The sequence below is a fragment of the Myiozetetes cayanensis genome, unplaced genomic scaffold (assembly GCF_022539395.1).
Source record: "Myiozetetes cayanensis isolate MyiCay16 unplaced genomic scaffold, myiCay2020 scf1, whole genome shotgun sequence".
Lineage (NCBI taxonomy): Eukaryota > Metazoa > Chordata > Aves > Passeriformes > Tyrannidae > Myiozetetes > Myiozetetes cayanensis.
Window position 1 is genome coordinate 6,332,930 of NW_026086604.1, and position 21,977 is coordinate 6,354,906.

The 21,977-nt window shown below is 43.6% G+C and overlaps 1 protein-coding gene across 1 annotated transcript in view; it reads left to right on the forward strand.

The window, feature by feature from the left end:
- Positions 1–1,100: 1,100 nt before the first annotated feature.
- The window catches only part of ST3GAL1 (ST3 beta-galactoside alpha-2,3-sialyltransferase 1), a 78,565-nt gene continuing 57,688 nt past the window's right edge, over positions 1,101–21,977 (forward strand). The window contains exon 1 of the mRNA XM_050317108.1: positions 1,101–1,114. The gene's annotated coding sequence lies outside the window, so the exon portion shown is untranslated. The remainder of the gene's footprint in view (positions 1,115–21,977) is intronic.

Sequence of the window (21,977 nt, forward strand, 5' to 3'; positions counted from 1 at the left end):
TCAGCCTGGAGAAGAGAAGCCTCTGGGGAGACTTTATATCACCTTCCAGCACCTAAAGAGGCTACAAGAGAGCTGGAGAGGGATTTTTTTCCAAGGAAATGTAGTGATAGGACAAAGGGGAATGGCTTTAAACTGAAATAGGGTAGGTTTAGCCTAGATATTCGGAAGACATTCTTTCCTGTGAGGGTAATGAGGTAACAGGTTGCCCAGAAAAGTTGTGGATGACCCATTCCTGGAAGTGTTCAAGTCCAGCTTGGATGGACCCTGAATAAACTGATCTATTGGAAAGTATCCCTTCTCGTGACAGTGGGTTTGAAACTTAAAGATCTGTAAGAGCCCTTCCAACCCTTACCTTTTTATGATTCGGGACTATATGCTGTGTTTTATTAATGGCATAATGTTCATTTTCTCCTGCGAGAAGTGCAGAATTTCTTTCCACTTTCCCTGCTGCGATCACCTTTGAGATCCACGCAGCCCAATTTCACACATAGCGGTTTGGAAGGCTGGGGGAGGGTGATGGGGGGGAACACAGACATTCCTGGATGGTGATCCTCTAGGGAGGACCCGCTGGGAGCAGGATTTCATCCCGGCGCCTCGCAGAGGTGAGTCCGGGTTCGCATCGAACCTCTCCGCCGCGAAGCTCCGCTCGGAGGCTTGGAGGGGGGGTGGGTGACAGGGCTGGGGAGGTGGTAACTGAGGAGGGGGTAATGGGAGGATGAGATGGGGGGTGGTGGTGAGTGGGGTGAGATGGGGTGAGGGGGGACGATGGAAGTGGATGATGGAGGGGGACGATGGAGGGGGGTGATGGAGGGGGGTGATGGAGAGGTTGATCGGGGGGTCCGCCCCTCTCCGCCCGGCCCCGAGGAGGAGCCGGCGGGGCCCCGCGCCGTCCACGTGGCCGAGGGCGCGCTATATGAGCAGGCAGGAAGCGAAGGGGAGGGACGGGGCTCCCGGAGCGGCTCGGCGAGCACCGCCGGCAGACAGACAAGACAGCGCGGCGGCGGCAGCGGCAGCGGCAGCAGCAGCAGCGACAGCAGCGACAGCAGCAGCGACCGCCCGCCCGTCCCCTCCCCGGCCATGGGGCTCGGCCGCCCGCCCGCCCCCGCGCCCCGCCGTGAGTACCGCGGGACCCCCTCCCTCCCTCCCTCCCCGCCGCCCTCCTCCCCCGCCTTCCTCCCCTCTTACCTGCAAACCCTCCGCTCCCCACTGCTGCAAAAGGCGCGGTGGGAGCCTCCCAGACTCCCTGCTCCTCGTTAGGCTGTTATTGTGGTGGTTTTTTTGTTTGTTTGTTTGTTTTTTAATTATGCCTATTATTTAGGAGCAAGGATGGCCCCGTCGCTGGCGAAGCTCGCAGCATCGTCCGGCGGGTGCCCCGGCGCTCCGGAGCGGGGAGGCTTCACCCCATCCAGCCGGGATTTCCCCGCTGGAGGGAGGCAGAGGGGAGGCGGCGGGTGCCAGTGTGGGCTCCGGAGCAAGGGGCACCTTCGGGAGATACTCGGGAGGCAACAGCGGCGGGGGATACCCCCTCTCCCTCACCCCCACCCCAGGCTGTCCTGCGGGGGACCGGTCCTGCCCCGCGCCGCCGCCGGGTGGGAGCAGCGGGAGGGACCATCCCGGCGGAGTCCTGCACCCTAATTTCTTTTCTATTTTCTTTCATTTTGTGGATAGGCTGTGTGCCGAGCGAGGAAAGCCAGTGTTATCCCTTTAGACAGCAAAAATCAGACTAGCTGTCTTAGGTATCCACTCTCACCTCCCTCCTTTCAGAATTAATTTCCAGTGGAGTATAAATAACTAATCTTCAGGGTCAGCAGTTTATTTTTATTGCATTTGATATATTTACCTCTGCAACAAACACACATCTCAGGTCCTTCCTGTGGTTGCATGTAGTCTTGGCATAAATGAAAACAAACTACTTAAAAAAATGCCTCGATGCGTATTTACTCGTTTGAGGCACACAGGATTTTTCAACTGTTTGTAGCAGTTGGGCTTGTATGTATCCAATACATTGAAATAACTCATCCATATAATTGTAAGTCTGAATTATATATTTGCCTGCTGGGCACATATGTTAAAGGAAAAGCCTCCCTAATTATGGATCTTTCAGGGAGATTGGAAGGGTGACAAAGCCCTTGTAATCTTTTGGGTCAATTTTCATAAGCTCCAAAAGCTCTCTTTGAAAAGGAAATTAAATTTCAGTGTGCAAAAGGGACAGGAGATTCAAGGATATAAAAAGAAAAGTCTCTTATTCTACTTTGATCTTGTCCTCAGGAGTTCATTTACTTTGGTGCTCTTCAGTGACACAAGTTAAAATGAAGAGTCTCCTTTAACTGGAGTCTTCCTGCCTCTTGGCGGTTCGGAAGGTACTCAATTAGCAGCACACTCCTCCTGTATATTATTTACACGGCTTTAGCTGGAGGGGTGTCTCTATGTGAAGCATCTGCTTGGAAAGGCTTGGATTGTTACATCCATAGCATCCTGTGCCACCCATGCCAGCCAGCACCTTCCGCAGCCAGTATGTTCACCCCTGCTTACTTTTTCCGTCTCCATCCAAAACCAGCAGTGCTCTGCCCACTGTTCACAATGCCTTGACAGAGCTGCTCTTGTGTTAGAAGAAGCTGGGTCTGGCCTTGTGTCCCCTTTCCTGCTTTTGGAAACGGCAGGATGGTTACCTGTGGGGCACGGCTCTGCTTAAGGTACTTTCTGAGCTCATCTGGGAACTGACAGTTTTTAATCTGTTTGAACACATGTTCAGGTCGGGGTGAGAGGGGGACGAGCTGTGTGTGTGAATAGAAAGGGTGAATTTGTTCATAAGTTAAAGACACTTGTTTTCTTGATTATCCTGGAAACATCAAAACTCCACCATAGATCTATGGTGAACTTGGCACTTTGTTCCTCTGCCAATTTCTCACTTCAGTTACTCTATTTTGGTGCTGCTGCAGGGCAACATTTCAGTGGCAGGAGGTTGATATCCTGTGCCTCAACAAAGTCCCAGTCTATGGTCCTGCCAAACCAGCTTTAAGGCTACCACTAAGTTATTTAATTACAGTTGTGCTAATATACATTTATTTTACCTTTCTGCTAGTAACATGTAAGAGCATAGTGTCTGAAAGAGCAAAAGAAGAAAAAATCCGATTTCTTATACTTTTGGCTCACTTGGTGCACAGTCTAATTGTGTGGGGGAGGCACTGAGTTGCCCTGTTTGTATGAATCTTTCACACATCCCATCCAGAAAGGAGCTTTCAGCCTTTTTTTGCAGGTTTTTTTTTTTTCAAACTTGATAATACTAATAATGGTGATGGCATCTCAACTGAAGAAGGTCGCTTTTAAAACTAAATATAGTTTAGTATCTGCTAATCAATTTGCTTTTTTGTTTATGTAAAACTGGAAGTAACTTGAGGGGAAATTAGGGTCATGCAGATGGCAGTTCCGTCTTCTAAGTTATAAATGCATCTTTTCTGTTAAGTACATTGCAAATCCTGCTGTTAAATGATAGCAGAAATACATTTTTATTAGGACCATCTTTTAGGAGTACTTTCAAAAGCATGGTGAAGCAGAAATGTGCTTTTTAAAGCAAAGGAGTAAGAGCAAACTCAGCTCCACAGCATATTTCAAGTGCTGTTAATCCCACCACCTGGTGGAGCTTTTCATGGCTCTGGCTGAGGGAACTCTGAATAAGGATGCATTTTTTTGTCTTTTTTTCAACACTGTCACATGCCATTTGTAGAATTTTTTTAACTTATTTGTTTCTCATACCAATCTTAAAGAATTTTTAATATCTTCTGTGTCTTCTATACTTTGCAGAAGGCAGCATAGGACTATTGGTGTCTCATCTGAAGCAGCACTCCTTAGTAGATATGTGAACTGGTGAAGTGGGGGATAAAGTTTTCACCTAGGATTACTTCTTAAGCAGAAGAATTATTTTTAATAATCAGCCTCTGTTCCAACATACTGTGATAAAGCCTTTCGGTGTAAGCCCAGGTAGCTTCGTACTAGTAATTTTTATATTTGAATATAAATATTACTATAAAATACTATACATGTTTTTATTTACTCTAAAATATTTGCTAAACTGCCTCTGTACAGTCAAGCATGCAAGAAGAGGAAAGATGATGCATTTTCAACTGATATGAAATGACTCATATAGATTGTTAAAACATGGGTGTGAATTCTAGTGAATAAGGTGAAATGTGCCAAACATACCTTTACCTCTCTCTGGCGTGATCTTGTCTAACTGCATCGGAGTCTGTCTGTTGTGTTTATGGTATGTCTCATAACTGATAAGCAGCAATCTAAGTCAGAGATACACAAGCTGAAAAATAAACTCTGGGGCAATCCATCAGTTCACAGCTTAGAGGAATTACTTACAACACTGAGAAAGCTCCTTGACCCACACAGATATTTCCTGAGCACTATGACTAGTGCAAGAGATGCAGACTTGCAGACAAATTGCTGCTGTAAATATTTGTATTGCTCTTATTGCTACAGTGCCTGTGGCAGCAGACAGCTCCCATCGGCCTCTCCAGCCCTGGCAGGCATGGTACACCTGGTCCCTCTGCTGGGATCAACAAATGCCTTTGCAGCTCATCCAGAACAGGTCTTCATCCCTCTCTGGGCCAGCTTGGTGTTTGAGGATTTATTCATTGCCCAGTAGGTATCTGCTCCAGGGAGCTGGGAATCTCCTACCAGGCTTCAGGGATCTTAGCTTCTTAACCATAGCCACAAAGTGCCATTTGAACTGCCCTGAACTATCTACCCTTGTCTTCTGGAGCCAGTACAGAAGGATGTGAGTCTCTGACTCCTCATGTTGTACTTGAGACTCCAGAAAGGTGGATTTGATGTCTGGGATATCTCCAGTGCCTAACATGTGTTTGGCAACTGAATTGACCCTGAGGGAGCTAACATTTAATTTATGAAGCAGATAACATTATCAATATATTTAGGGTGTAAGTAGCTTAATTATTCAAGTTGCCCCTTCATGTGACTCCTCTTATTCTGACAAGGGCTCTGTGCCACCCTGGCCTTCATTAACAGCAGCCACAGAGGAACTGCTGTCACCTTTTTGGTCATCTTTCCCACTCTCCATCCTCCATTTCCCACTGATGCCAAGTGTCTCACGCTCTAGTTTGTAAGTAGCAAACTCAAGTCAATTTGTGGAAAATGTCCTACAGATTTCGAAAAGCTCCTGTACCTCAGGGCTGTGAAACAGTCATGGATTGTGGAAAATGGAGGGCTTTGGGGGACAGGAGACTCTTTTTTAAGGAAACTCCCGATAATGTCAGTAGAATATGTTCTGAAGCATGGGTAAAGATTAGGGATGTCATGAATTGTAAAGACTGTAGTAATTGTTAAAATGCAGTTCTGGAGGGAAAGGAGGGTGGAAAGCAATTCGTTCCGGGCTTTACTGTGCTTTGAAGTGCTCGTGATTAAGTTGCTTCATCTGGACTGACGTGCACATCCTTTCTCAGGGAGAAGAAGGCTTGTGGCCTGTGTATGAGGTGACAAAACCTTTGGTCAGAGAGGAGTTGTATTATTTCAGGAAATCTGTTAATCTCGTCAAACCACGGTGTTTCCATTGGCCAATCCCACAGCTGTTTCTGTCAGACAATCTCAAGGTATCGCAGAGTGCCAGAGATACAATGTAAATAGTTACAAATACTTGAAGTGTAGCTTTCCTGCTCTGAGGACATCATCTCAATAAAGCCTTTGTTTTGGTTTGTTTTGGTTTTTTTTAGTAGCTTTTCCATCTCTGGAAGTCCTTTCTCCCAGCAGTAGTTTTCAATGCCTGCTCAGTACTCTGTAGATTTCCATCCCCAAAACTCTCCTGAAATGGATCACTCCTTATCCATCCCTTTGGAGGGTTGTTCTGCAGAGTAAAAATTGGCAGAGAGACACTGAGGTATTAAATCTGATACAATTTTAAAATGTCTCTAGACTAGATAATTGCTACTGACATTTTCCCAGGATCAGTGGATTTTTAGATTTTTCTCCTTTTGTTTTTAGAGTTGTGGTACACCAACACAAAACAAAGGTTGTTCCTTTTAAAGGACACTACATTATTTCTGGAGGCTGGATCTTCAATCAATGACTTAATCTTACTTACCTGAAATACTGTGTGTGCTGATACATCACAGTGCTGTACCAGCTCGAAAAAGAAATCTAATTCTATCAAATCTGCCAGCTCAGTTAATATGACCCTACCAGGGAAACATAAGGAATCACCTCCAGGTTTTTTAGGTAGGAATCAGATTCCCACACTTCAGCTCAAATTCAAAGCATACTGCATGTTGCCAGGTTTGGATTTTTTTTTTTAAGGTACCTGCTTACATCCTGGCATGCAAAACCACAGACCAAATTGGAAGATGACATCTGAATATTTGGGTTAAAACATAGCAGTCTGAATCCTACAGATGGTCCTTCAGGATTAGTCATCAAACAGAGACCTGTGTTACTTCACCCTGAGACTTCTACAAACTCATATGTAAAGAACATGGTATAGGGCTACCTGCAACTTGAATCAGAGCTGAACTGACAGCATTTGTCTCTTTTATGACACCCTAGAGTGCCTCCAAAGCTGTCAGGGTCTGATAAGGACATCCATGCTTATATCCTAAATTCCTTTAGCCTGTTGAGATATGGTGATACCTTTTGCAGGACCTGCTTGGGCAGACATACAAGCCGCAGCTGTATTAGTGAGAGACTTTAGCTGCCTACACTATTGCTTCATGCATCTAATTCTTTCTCTTACTAGAGTTTGACTTAAATCAGTTTGTGCAGATGGTCTGATTTAGATTTTTTTTGTGTGTGTGACAATGCTGATAAAAATACTGGTTTACATTGAGTTGAAACAATCTTTAGTTAAATGAAGGTAGGTCAAGTTAATTATGGTTTTGATAAAGTGAGGCATTCTCGCTTTTTTTGTTTGCTTAATCTTAATTCCAGGTCCATTTCAAATTCTTAGGTAGTCAGAATTACCCATTTTAAAAGGACCAAGAAAGTTTGTTTTCGGACATGTCAGAATGATTGTTCTGAGTTTGATGTGACCTGCACCAACACAGTTTGCCAGCCAATAGCAATACTGATATTATACCTGAATTTGGGGGTTTATTTCTTATCTCTTTGATGCTATTTTTGTATCAAAGTTATTATTCTTAGGAAGCTTCACCCTGCTTTTCAGGGGCAATTCTGTACATTTCAAGAAAGGACCTTTCCTGCTCTTCGGTCTAATGCTTATTAGAAGAATTAGAACTCTTGCTTCTTGATCTCTCTTCTCTTTCCCCCTCCTACATGGTCTGCTTTTCCCCTTTGGTTGCAATTTGCTTTTATCAAGAAGCAAATATGATCAGTTCTCCTGTGGGTTCACTCTGCATCTTACAAATAGACTTGCTGCTCTTCTCAAACTTCGGCCTAATTCTAGCAAAAAAAATTCAGCCTGAGAGGGGAAAGTGAACTTTTGCTTGCCCTACATCCCATTAACAAAAGCTCGGCTTCAAATTTCAGCTACAAATGCTGAGGGCTGCCTGATGTCTCTGGGTGATCAAGCAGTAGCAGTGGTGGAAACACAAAGCAGAGAGACACTGAGTTTGCAGGCAGGACACAGAGGCATGCACAGTTCAGCAGCTGAGAATGCAATAATCATTGCAATGAAATTATCCGAGTTATCACAGAACATCCTGAGTTGAAAGGGACCCACAGTTTCGTTGGCTCCAACTGCTGGCCCTGCATAGGATAATCCCAGTAATCACACCATGTGCTTGTGAGCTTTTTCCAAACACCTCTTGAACTCTGTCAGGCTTTGGGCCATGACCACTTCCCTGGGAACCTTGTTTCAGTGCTCAACCACCTTCTCAGTGAGGAATCTTTTTCTAATATCCAACCTGAACCTCCACTGACACAGCTCCATGCCATTCCCTCGGGTCCTGTTGCTGGTCACCACAGAGAAGAGATCAGTGTTTGCCTTCTCAGCTCTCTGCTCCAGTTTTTGCAGCTATCAGTGACAGAGTCTCAGTTTCCTGGAGGTTTAGTTCAGCCTGTAAAGTGGATGGAGACTCCAGTAAAGATATAAATGTTGCCTTTTGACCAACAGCTTGATTTTGAATTGGAAAAGTGAAAGGAAATCTTCATTTGCTTGGAGAGAAGAGCTTTAGAGATGGAATACTGGCTTTAGTGATTTACTTTCTACCACTCCATTGAGTAATGCAGTCACCAGACTGATGCTACATAAGTCACCTATAACTCTGGTTTCTTTACTATAATGCACCATCCTTGTAGCACTATAGTAATAACCTCAATTTAGTGCTTTTCCCATGCGACTGTGCACTGCTTTTGCTTGCCTGGATCCTGAGACCTCACAGAAGAGCATAAAGTGTCACTGACTTGCTGTGGCTGTCACAGCAGATTTTCTGTTAAAAGGTATGCAAAAATAGATATGTAAAATTAAAAACTGCTTCAGACCAGGAGTCACAGAGGAAAAACCTACATGGTGGTAGCAGGATGTGTGAATAGCAACAGATTCACAACTTTGTGATAAAACTATGGGGATGCTGGAGCACAGCTGTCCTGTCATCTCAAATGGCCACTTCATTACCTTGTTAGGACAGGTTCACCTCTCTTGACCTGCTGGTCACAAGTCCAGGTAGATGATGTCAATTGCTCTTCTATCATCCACTAACACTGTGTGCATTGTAGAAGGCCACCAGATTTGTTGAGAGCAGTTTGACATAATGTTCAGAATTCAGACAGTTAATGACACCAACAAAAGCAAGCTGGGTGTAAATGCCCAGTTAAGACACTGTTCTGTGTTTCTCCACAAACACTGTAACTCTGCTCTGTAAAACAGCCAGTTCTTCAAACAAAAATAACCTCAAGTAACTACATAACTGCTTGTGAGGTCAGAGCATCAAAGCGCAAAGGGGCAAGAGATGGATGCTGGCTATTGGAAAAATACAAGGTTATTGAAAAATAGAAAAAGGTGATAGAGTAATTGCAGAAGTGGTTAAAACATTTGCTAGTAGCAATGAAACAAAGGAGTTCAGAATAAGCTGATTCCCTACAATACCAGAGTCTCCTGTCAATAATGAGTTAAGTATTGGCAGAAGATGTTGCTATGTAATTGCAAATCACTTTGGAATTTTTTTAATAGAGGAAAAATGGAGGTTTGTAAGGAAAAGAATCAATGGGTTAGAATTACTAAACCAGCTCCTTTGTAAGGGGATGTCTCTCTTTCATAGAGCACCTGAAGAAGAGGCTGCTCATTTCTTCCTCTGCTGTCATCTGACCCTCTGCTGCAGGAGGAGAGGGGCTTGTTGGCTGAGTTTTGATTCTGCTATCTTAGAAGAAGGACATACATACATTTTAACTTTACCTGTAAAAGGTCTGGATGAAGAATGCTATTACAGAGCCATTGAGGTTGGAAAAGACTTCTAAGATCACCAAGTCCAACCATCAGCCTAATACCATCACCATGTTCACCATTAAACCTTGTGGTCAATTACCATATCTGCATGTTTATTTTGAACACTTCCAGGGATGGTGACTCCACCACTTCTCTGGGCAGCCTGTTCCAATGGTTTACAACCCATTTAATGAAAAAAAAGTACTAATATCCAATCTAAACTTCCCCTGGTGCAGCTTGAGGCCATTTCCTCTCATCCTGTCACATGTTACTTGGGAGAAGAGACCAACCCCCACCGCACTACAACCTCCTTTCAGGGAGTTGTAGAGAGAGATCCAGTCTCCCTTCAGCCTCATTTTCTCCAGGATAAACACTCCCAGCTCCCTCAGCTGCTCCTCATAAGACTTGTACTGCAGCCCCTTCACCAGCTCTATAAAGCTTGAATTTTATTAGATTAAGGCAGAAGTGCTTTGTGCAGCCACTGTCTCTACTGTTTCTTGGAGAAAATCTTCCCCCACTCCAGGGACAGTAGAACTTTGTCCCTTTGGCTTAAAATACCCAAGTCCTTTCTGTGGTGACTTATCATCACACTAACTGAGAAAAAAAACATAAGAAGTTTGCCCCATTTTCAATTTATTATTTTGGAAAAAGGACAGTTGTCCTGTGGGAAGGAGCCAGAGCAAGACCATACTATATCTAAGTGCAGCAGAAAGCAATCCTTAGTACCTCCTCAGGCAAGCTCTCAGGGACTCACACATCACCAACTTTTCCTCTTTTGCCTGTGTGTGTGAATTTTTAAAGAAGCCTCACTCAAAATGTCTTTTCCCTGATTTATCCTACTGCACATAGACTTAGAGGTTCTGTGAATTTCATTAAAAAAAAAAAAAAAAGAAAAAACACAGCTTCGTTTTGGAAAATGTCTTTTCATTAAGGTGTAACTGTCCTCTGAGGTTGTCCTCAGAGCCACTAACCACACTTCTGGCATGTCTCTGAATTTGGAAAATAATGTTATGGGTCTGGTTGTTTTCTGCCAGTACAAATTTTACACCTTTACTATCTTGTTTGGAAATTTACTGGCTCTGATACACAGAAGATACTGTTGTGTATCTTCAGCGAAGAGCTTCTCATGGAACAGACTGGAGGTGGGACAAGACCCCAGGGCAACCTGATGCACTTCCTTTGGGAATTTCAGTCTTGCTTGGCAGAGGTGCACACACTGAGGGTGGGATTACCAGGGTGGCATGTAACCCTTCCCAATCTCAGAAGAAACCAGCTGGCTCTACAAGGCAGTTCTTCCACAGGGTGCAACTTGGTGCCATTGGAACTGGTGCCACCTGCTTTAGTGCTGCTGGCATCCTCCTCCCTTAAGTAACGAGACGTGGCAAACAGCCATCAGTGCCCAAGGGTTAAGCTGAGGGTAAAACTGGGAGAGATTGGCTGGTTTTGAAAAGCATCTCTCTCACAGTCCTTCATCTCTACACAGGGAAGAGATCTAAATTTGCCTTTGCTACTTTTGTATCTCATCGGGTTACATTTCTCAAGTGTAGCTCTTGGAGATAGAAAGTCTGTTATTAGGGCACTGACACTTTTCTGAATATTAAAAACCTCTTGCTTTTATAGCTGTCAGAATCAATCTTTCAGATCTTCCCCTCCAGCTGCCATGCTCTCCTGTGAGCTGATTGCTACTCCTGGGCAGGTACGTGGCAGCATTGTTTTGCCTGGGACCAACAATATTGACTTCCAAGGAAATTAAGGTATTTCTGCATATTGGATCAAGTCCTGTGTTTTGTTTATGATACTCTCTTCCATCAGAAACAAAGGCTGCATGACAGTTCCACCTTCCTCCAAGAGGGAATAGGGTCACGCGCAGTAACCTTGAGTATAGACTTGTCAAATCTAGTGAGCTCGTTAGGGCTTGATCTGCTCATTACCTGGAGACTGTTGAAGGCAAGACCGAAATATCTCGCAGAGACAGCGTGGGCAGCATGATTCCCTCTGAGTCAGCACAGGGATGTTGCTCAGCACGTGTATTTGAATCAGTTGCTGAAGCTCTGCTTACTGAGACTTACAAAGCTTGTGGCTTCTCAAAATCTGTAAAACACATGGCACTTCTATGAACAGGCTTGTGGTTTCTTTACACGGAGCCAACAGGACTTTTCCATCTGTACAGCAGAACCCTTTCCTTAGAGCCATCAGTCATTGCTGTCCAAGAGTCCAGTGTGAATAAAGATAAAATCTTCTTTCTTATAAACTTACCCTGCCCTTCCCAAAGGACATTCTTTCATAGATATGTCACCTCTTGCCAGTCCACTTTTAGCTCCTATAGAATTTCAACTTCCTATCCAAAGTTGTTGGATGTGAGATAGTTAACAAGACTGTTTTACTTCCTCAAAGGCCCTGGGATAAAGGATCCTTGTCAACAGTACACGGTGAAAGATTTCAAACCTGATGAGTGACCTTTAAGGCATACAGCAGGCACCAGAAGAGCGTCTTGGGTTTTGGTAGAGTTGAAATTGTTTTAGTTCTTTTTTTTCCAGAAGGTGCAGAACAAACCCACAGCATTGGCATCTTGCATTAAAGGTGTCCTTCAGCCTGCTCAGTAGGCTATTTTAGGAGGCATAGGTGATGTAAACATTATAGCAGAGAGACTGAAACACTTGTCGATTCACCGCAGCCAGCAACCAAGTACCAGGCAGCCACTCACTCACTCCCCCAGTGGCTGGATCGAGGAGAGAACCAAAAGGGTAAAAGCTGGAAAACTCGTGAGTTGAGACAAAGACATCATGGAAGAGAAAGCAAAAATTGTGCATGCAAGCAAAACAAAACAAGGAATTAATTCACTGCTTCCCACGAGCAAGCAGGTATTTAGCCATCTCCAGGAGAGCACACCCCATCACATGTAACAGGGACTTGGGAAGACAAACATCATCACTTCAAGCGTTCCCCACTTCCTCCTTCTTCCCTCCATTTCATATGCTTGAGCATGATATTATATGGTCAGGAATACCCTTTGTTCGGTTTGGGTCACTCTCCTGGCTGCATCTCCTCTCAAACTCCCATGCATTCCCAGTCTCCTCACCATCCTGGCAGTATGAAAAGCAGAAAAAGCCTTGGAGAGCCTTGCTCAGCAATAACAGAAACATCTGTGTATTATCAACACTGTGTTCAGCACAAATCCAAGAGAGAGCCCAAACTAGCCCAAGCCAGCACACCACTCCACACCAAATGAAAACAGTATTTATGCAGGCTCATGCTATCCTTCTCAGGAGATAACTTCATAGTTCCCCCTCACTTGTGAGATTTGTATCTTGATCTGAGTAGGATGGAGATTTGTAACTTGGCCTCTTTCACCAGGATTCTTGAGGTGCACTTTCAAAGCTGTATATTAAGCAGGGATGTACCACAGGCATTGTGAAGTTATATCCTTTTTGTTTAGTTGCACAGAGATGCACAGTTTCATTAACGTTTTTGCTCTTTGGCTTTTGATCTTAATTAAAAATAAACAAGGTGCTCTCTGGCATGGTTATCTTTTTGCTGCCTGACCTATCAAAGGAGGCAATGTCAGGGAAAGTACACAAGTAACTTTCAGCTGATGTTGCATTAATTCATAACAATGCTGGAATTCCCATTGAAATGTTTCCTAAGGATGTTCCGGGCATCTGGCAAAAGCTCTGCTCATGTTTTCCTTCGATATATGCACAGAACCAGAAACAGATGCTGTAAATTTGAGTAATTAAATATGCTGGTTTCTTGTAAGAATTGGTTACTATAGTTCATTTCATGATTAGGGGATCAGGAGGGATCTTTAAGCACATCTTTGCTCTGCTTGTGTAATTTGAAGGTGTCATTTTTTTTTTTTTCTCAGAAGGAGATGTTTGTTATTTTTGTTTGGTTAGTTGGTTGTGTTTTTTTGGTTTTTTGTTTATTTGTTCTTTGTTTTTTGTTTGGTTTGGTTTTGGTTTTGGTTTGGTTTGGTTTGGTTTTTTTTAGTTTCAAGGCTTATTTAATCACTTTGTAGGCAAGAGTATTTTGTAATGCCAAACATCTTCTTTTGAGTGTTCACAGCAACACATTCTTTGCTACTCAGGTCAGAGTGCTTTAGACAGAATGGGAGAGGGACATGAAGGAGAACTGCTTTGTACTTAGCAGAATTAGAATAAGCCTACAAGCACATGGTTTGTGCTTAATTCCAAGTGCTTGAATCTGATCTCACTCCCACTAATCTCTAAAGGGATTATTCCTGATTTACACCATGTTGAATGAAATCAGAATCTGGCCCTGAAAGCCTCTGTGTACTTCAGACATTGTCTCAAGGCAGCTGACCTGCAAATATGAAATGGAAACCTGACTTCCCATGGGTTAATTGTTAAAAATTATCAAGCAAAGTTGACAGTAGTTTGCTTAGCAGAGTTTATTTCAAACTAAAGCCTGTTCAGGAAATTGTATGGCAATAATTCAGGCTAGAACCCATTTCCCTCTATTGTACTGATAGAAGATGGTAATCCAGAGGACCCTCTTTGGTGCAACACAGCGCTGTTTATTTGACCTCTCATCTGAGGATATTAAATAACTACTTCATTGCAACTCTGGAAGCTGTTCAGCCAGACAAAAGCTCTTTAATGACCTACAGTGATTCTTGTTGCTAGCAGTGAAGCAAAAATAAGTTAGTACATTGGGTCTCTGGTCATGAGTGCCATCTGAAAGAAGAGGTCTGCAACATAGAACAGTGTGAAACTGCTAGATGAAAATACTGGGGTTTCTGGAATAAAGGCTATGGCATACTCAGCTGTTGAGAAGAAAATTGATTTTTATTAGCAGAAGTTCAGTTAGTGTACCAAAAGCAAATGTACTGCTTCGAAGTGGGACAGCACTGGTAGCCTGTGCAACTCCTCATGGCAACTCCTTTACAACCCCAAACTGATATACTTTTTGTTCCTGTTTTGACTGTCTACATGCTCATTTTTAAAGCTGTGTTTATGTTATACTCGTGACAAAGGGAAAGTTGAGAACACCTTTTCATAGGGCTGCTCTAGAGGAAACTGGTGTGGTTTTGTATACCTGTGCATATTAGCAAATAAACAAGTCACGTTTGTCATTGCTGCAAAGCACATTTTTGGTAGAGTGGCACATTTGCACTAACTAAATGCAGCCATATAGTGGGGGCAAGACCTGTGGCCTCATGCAATGTCTTAGCTATTCCCTTTTAAAATTTTATTCTTGAATTCTACTATTGGCTTTGATTTCCCAATAACCGTCTCTTTGCCATGTCAGTTTGAGATGCTCCAAGCTTTAAACTACAGTAGTTAGATGACCATGGAAGGCCCTGTGTTTATGGTCCGTAGGATACCTACATTCCATAATTCACCCAGCATAACGAAAAAAACCTGAATTCTGAGACACTGGTCAAGAAGGCACAGGATAGGAAGATTGTGCTCAAACTGGTTCAATTCTCCCATGCAAACATTGGCTCCTGCTGTAGAGCTGAGCCACCTTTTTCTGGCTGGAAGTGTGGTTATGGCATTAAATATATTGAACCAAATTTGACATGCACAGTCATTTATCTGGAAAATACCCTTAATTTTCTTTACAGTGAGGGAGAAAGTCTTATTTCAACAAAGGTGTAATTTAGCTTTATTGCTAGTTACTCCAAGCTGTTAGCCATGGCTAATGAAAGCCCAACCTGTCTTTCAGCAGAGACCAGAGGAGATAATGACTGTGTTCCTGGAGATGAGCCTTCATTAATTCAATCTGAAATAGCTGGTGAGCGATGCTGTGAGGAGTTTGCATTAAAATAAAAAGCTCAGTTGGTTTTGTGTCTATAGTTTGTATAAGAAATGAAGAAAACTGTGTAGTGAGCTCTCTGTATTTTTGTTTTCCTCAAAATAAACATCTTCATCATCTCAGGTCCACACCTCTTTACTTTTTTATGTTCAGCTGATGTAAACCAGAGTAAGTGCCATACAAGCAAATATGTGATTTACTGGGGCAATGAGACCTCCTGGTTAAACCCACACTGCTCAGCAAAGCTCTCCCCTCCTTTGACCTCTCCTCTACGACAACATGTGCTTCAGCCTGGGTCCCCTTCATCAAAAAGGAATGATACTGGAGATGTCTTTGGAGCTTTTGCCATTTGATTAAATCAAACTGATCTAAAAATTCTCTCCATCTATATCCCCACTATAGGGTAAGAGACATTTTTCCCTATCTGTCTTTGCTCTCATCTGGTCCCACTAAGTCTGTTGCCACAGCAGATGTAGAGGTGGAGAAACTTTCAAATACACCACATACCAGATACAAACTATACTGCCTTGCTGAACTGGCTAATGTTGTTTAGCTGACATTTCTGCAGTGTGGGAAAAGCTGCATATTATTGGCCAAGCGCTTTGTAATTTTCTGGTATTTCTAAAATGGATGCCAGCACATGGAAATATTGAGTAATTTTTAATTGAAGGGATATGATCAGTAGGTGATTAGTTTTTGAAGTGCCTTGGATGTGTGTTGTGTTGAAGAGAGAAGCCATCTGGAGTGAGGCTGTGGTTTAGCTTCTGTAATGAGTACCCATGGACTGCAATGCCAAAATGACCAGCTTTATTACATCGATGAAGATCTTGAGTAATTCAATTCATTTTCACAGATCTAAATGAACTAAAATGAGAACATAATTTGGCCTGAAGTTTTAGTTTGATGCTCTTAATTATTAAACTAGGTTCATCAATGAATTTTCCAGTATCCTTAAAATAACCAACCACCACAAATCAGACTATTTAATTCTTTCCTCTGCCTGGAGCTTTTACCCAATTTGCTGTGGCCAGGATTTCACTGCATTTTGCCTGGATGAGCAGTGTGACTCCCTTAGGTGTAGTATTTAACTGCTCCTCTAACATACAAGCATCATACTCTGGCTCTGACCTTGGGGACAGGCTGTCAGGGAAGAAGGATCATAGAACCACAGAATGATTTCTGTTGGAAAGAACCTTTAAAAGTCATCTACTCCAACCACTCTGCAATGTGCAGGGACACCTTCCACTAGACCAGTTTGTTCAGAGCCCTGTCCAACCTGACCTTGAGTGTTTCCAAGCATAGAGCATCCACCACTGTTCTGGGCAGCCTTTTGTGGTGATACTGTCTCACCAGTGCTGGTTACTGGGCAGAAGAGTCACACCACAAATCTGTATTGATTACAAAGCTCGTAGCTTGCATTGCTGGAGGCTGCCTGGGCAATACTGGCTACTGGGTACCTGCAGCAGTAACATTTGTGTTGCCAGGCTTGTAGCTGCTGCACTTAATTACTGTAAAATGAAGATTGATTTGCAGTATCACACCAAAATTAATCCTCCCTCTTCCTGAAATTATCATTACACAGTGTTTTTGCTGAAGTCTAATCAGTCATGGTGATGTACAACGCTGAAACTCGAATCCGAAGTGCTGCCCTGTATCTGATGTATCAAGGGGTGTTTTGAAGGAATGAGGGTTACTGGAGGAAGTGACTGGAAGCAGCTGATAAAAAAAACACCAAACAACCTTGAGAATGCTTTGATCTGAAGTTGAGTGTCTGTGCACCAAGGGGGGAATGTATTTTTTGGAGGAGGACACAGTCTGCATGTAAGTAGATGCGTTTTGTTTGATGTGCAGAGATCAAGGTGTCAGAGTGTTTAGCTGCTCATCTGACCACCTTATCTTGTGTTTTCCCTCTTAATTTTTCCCTTGTGTTTTAGAATTATTTTTCCATACTTATAAAGTGAAATATTCTTATGCAAAACCAAATCTCCTGCAACTAAAGCAAACTGGTTTGCTTGTAGAACCAAACTTGGTTCTGCATAAAAACACGTCACTGACTTCCTTTTTTTTTTTTCTCCCAAATTTTCTATTAAATGAGCAGTACTTTAATGAAGGATTTCATGGAGAAAACAAAACAAACTCTGTGTCCTCTAGATTGTTCCCAAATCCCTGAATGAAAAATTATTTACAGATTAAAGCCCTTACTGTTTCCTTTGTCATTGCAAAACAACTAATAAGCAGAACTTGAAAAGCTCTGGTATCTCCTGGTTTGGAGCATCAGCCTCTTTCACAACATCAAACAACCATGCCAGCACTTGGTACCAGATGACTAAATTTCACAGCAGATTCTCCCCCAATTTATTGCTGCTAATGACTATGTGAATGAGATTTATAAAGCAAGCACAAATTTGAAATCTCAGCTTCAGCACTGGAGCCTAACCAATCTGTACAGGAAGAGGCTGTTGGTAATGGAAGCATCAGTTTAAAATTGTCAAGTTTTCCAGTTTTTATTGCAATTTCCCCAAAACCATGCAATCCACAGCAGACCTAAGAATAAATTGCTTGAATCAGTTTCTTACTGTAAACAGAGATAAGTGTTGTGCTCTGAGCACTGGCACGTGATAAACAAGCCAGTGGTCTCTTTCTCAGAAAGAGGTGAGTCACTTGGGTAATTCCTGTTTTAAACAGCAGAACTGGATTCATGCTTCAAGCAGTCTCAGACATCCAAAGCGGAATAAACTTCAGGTTAAAACCTTGTGTTTCACATCATTACCTTCTTCTCCTTCCTTTTTACCCCTGCAGTGACAGTGTGTCAGTGGATAACAATGGGAAGGGCAGCTATGCTACGTGTGGGAATAATAAAAACTAGCATGGTCTGCACTGTGAGTTCCCAAACTGCAACAAGAAAAATGGTAGCACTTCTCTTGCCTTCTAATGTACAGGAAAGAAAAATAGAGGCAGGTGTAGACTGAGCATTTGGAGAAGCTTAGCCCTATACAATGTACCTCTTGGAGCAGATGATGAGATATAAATATATATATACAACCTATCTATCAACTTCTCCTCAATCAAGGAAAAGCACTTCTGGCTGACTGAAGTCTGTTATTCATGAAATATCAGGAATATGTCTGTAACACAGCCTCCTGACAGAAACCTGAATCACTACCCCCCAACTGCACTTCCCAACCATATCTGGTGACACTTGGCCCCTCTACCTGCAACGCTGCTACAGCCAGTGCTTTGAAAGGTTGGATATCAGTGGCAGTATTGATCTGAGTTTATTCTTAACTACTGTAGTTGCAGGCTGAGAACTGGTGACTTACAGTTTACTATCTCCCACAGCACACTCCTGGAAAAGCTGCAGCCCATGGCTTGGACAGGGCACTCTGTGCTGGGTTAAGAACTGGCTTGAGGGCCAGGCCCAGAGAGTGCTGGTGAACGGGGCTGCCTCCAGCTGGCGGCCGGTCACCAGTGGTGTCCCCCAGGGATCAGTGCTGGGCCCAGTCCTGTTTAACATCTTTATCAATGACCTAGATGAGGGGATTGAGTCCATCATTAGCAAATTTGCTGATGACACCAAGTTGGGAGGGAGTGTCGACCTGCTGGAAGGCAGGAGGGCTCTGCAGAGGGACCTGGATAGGTTGGAGAGTTGGGCTGATTCCAATGGGATGAGGTTCAACAAGGCCAAGTGCCGGGTCCTGCACTTTGGCCACAACAACCCCCTGCAGCGCTACAGGCTGGGGACAGAGTGGCTGGAAAGCAGCCAGGCAGAAAGAGACCTGGGAGTTTGGATTGACAGGAGGCTGAACATGAGCCAGCAGTGTGCCCAGGTGGCCAAGAAGGCCAATGGCATCCTGGCCTGCATCAAGAACAGTGTGGCCAGCAGGAGCAGGGAAGTGATCCTTCCCCTGTACTCAGCAGCTGGTGAGGCCACACCTTGAGTATTGTGTTCAGTTCTGGGCCCCTCAGTTCAGGAAAGACATTGAGGTGCTGGAGCAGGTCCAGAGAAGAGCAAGGAGGCTGGAGAAGGGACTTGAGCACAAGTCCTATGAGGAGAGGCTGAGGGAGCTGGGGTTGTTTAACCTGTAGAAGAGAAGGCTCAGAGGAGACCTCATCACTCTCTACAACTCCCTGAGAGGAGGTTGTAGCCAGGTGGGGGTCGGTCTCTTCTCCCAGGCAATCAGCAATAGGACAAGAAGGCACAGTCTTAAGCTCTGCCAGGGGAGGTTTAGTTTGGATATTAGAAGGAAGTTCTTTAAGGAGAGAGTGATCAGGCATTGGAATGGCCTGCCCAGAGAGGTGGTGGATTCACCGTCCCTGGAGGTTTTTAAGACGAGGCTGGATGTGGCACTGAGTGCCATGATCTAGTAATCACAGTGGGGTTGGATCAAGGGTTAGACTTGATCTCGGAGGTCTCTTCCAACCCAGTTAATTCTATGATTCTATGAAAACAAGATAACATTTATTTTATCTTTATCTTTATATTTATATTTTAACAGGCCTTAACAAAGGTCTGAGTCCAGCCTTTGAAGGGATCCTGTTTACAGAGATTAGGTAAATAGAGACTGCTTATTTTTAAAGTAAGCAAAAGGGGATAGGCTTTGGTTAGGACACTATACTGAAGATGAGGTTTCATTTCTATCTCTGCCATAGAAGAGCTGTGAACTCCACTTTGGTGTGGTTTTGCGAGCTGTAGTCTGTACCTGCTAATTTACACCTCTTTCAGAGCTTCTCTAGTTTGAATTAATGTTTCTTTTCTATAATTTTTTTAATGTACTATCACACTAAAAATTTTTGGAACAGCGGGATGAGTTTGTACAGGTACCACACAGATACAATACCGAGTATTGACAGTCCTTAAGCATCTGTCCTTGAAGAGCTGAAAGGTAGAAATCTTATTTTTGTGGAGAAGTCACAGATGCCAAAAATTTAAACTAATGAAGACGCATGGGGAACCTTTGGATTTGCAGTATAAGAAGATTCTGGTAGGATAAATATTACTATGGGCTCCATTTTTCTGTCTTTATGGGTTCTCCATATCCCACGTTGTGCAAACATGACTGATGAGATATTAAAATATGTCAGAGTAATATTCCTACAGACTCCACTGTTTTGGATGGGGAAAGGAGAATTTAATGCTTACTTGATCCTAAATATACCTATTTATAAAATAAAACATGCTTTCTTTTGCTGGGCAGGTAGTTTATGATACCTGAGCTCCCAGTATCTGAGAATCTTAACTACCTGAATTTTGTTTTGTAAGTGACAACCCTGTAGCCTTTAATTTACTGGATGAGAAAAATTAATGTGGCTCATTTAGTGTTGGGGGTGGTGAGGCACTGAAACAGCTTGCCCAGAGAAGCTGTGGATGCCCCATGGCTAAAAGAGTTCAAGGTCAGGTTAGATGGGGCAGGCAGATTAAATGGTCCAACTTTCTTTCCTTTTCAGAAGAACGAGATAAGGAGAAATGGCAGTTCACTCTTTTCCTTATTTAACTTTATCCCAGAAGTGTCCAAGGCCAGGTTGGATGGGACTCTGAGCAACCTGGTCCAGTGGAAGGTGGCCCTGCCTATAGCAGGGGTTTGGAACAAGAAGATCTCTAAGGTCCCTTCCACCCCAAGCTATTCTGTGACTAATAGCTCTTGACAGGTAGTAAGCATGGTTGCGAATGACAGTATAGGTGTCCCTCAGCAGGATTTGCCATCAGCTTGTCAAGGATTTGGAACATTGCTGTAGGGGGTATCAAAGTGGGATGCTTCTGGCTGCCTGCCCTGAAAGCAGGGTTGAAATCCAGCCATCGGATGACCCTTGAGCAGATAAGGGTTCATGGGTGCAGGAATAAGTTAGCCCAGGTGCACAGTACTGCCCCATGGGATTGTAGTTTGGAGAGGTGCCAGGCCCAAAGTAGCTGCAAAGGTGTCAGCCTTCTAAGCAGAAAACCTTGGTGGCAGGAGGGATTACTGCTGCCCAGGCAGCTCCGTGATCCGAGGTGGTGTATGGGTGGCAATTGCTCTGGTGCCTGCTCAGAGCTGTCATTCTCATACTGCACTTGACATCCACCACCACAGAACTCATCTTTGCTTCTCTGGTAGGATGAAGCCTGTAACAGTGTTATCTCTGTCTCTTCTTGGTCACAGTGCTGGGAAGGGGGGTTGAAATGTGGTGATTGCACCTCTGCCAGGGAAGGTAGTTTTAAGTTTGCAGGGCTTCCTGACTGTCGCAGCTACAGTACATTTTGTCCCCAGACATGTATTTATTCTTAATTTCTGTGGCTCTTCAGGCAAGAAGGCTCTAAGCACTGTCATCCTGGGTGCCCTGGTTCAGCTGTGAGGACAAAAAGGGGCAAGGAAAAGCTGTTAAGTGGAGCCAGTACTCAGAGAAGCCAAGAAAAAAAAAAGGAACCAGGAAAAAGGCCTGGCTTCTGGGACTCATTTCCTCAGGAAGAACAGGGAAGAGCAAAAACATGTGGGATGACTAAGATATGAAGGAAAAACATGCTGACGTTTGGCAACAAGACCTTCCTTTCAGCTCTGAGTGCAGGGCTTGGTTTCTGCAACTCGCTCTAGGGCTAATACATGTGTGGCTCTCATGGACAAGACTCCTACTCCCTCTGCCCCCTATCCATGCTGCTGGCTGGCAGAGCCATTGGCAGAATCGATATTGGGAACAATACACTGCTGTGCCATCATTTGAAAAACAACCTTGCAGAAGGAAGTTGCTGAGGGAATTGGATCTTCATTTTCTGTTAAGAATACTCCAGTTTCTTTTAATTGGGAGAAACTTAGGAAATGAAAAGAAGTGAGTGCAT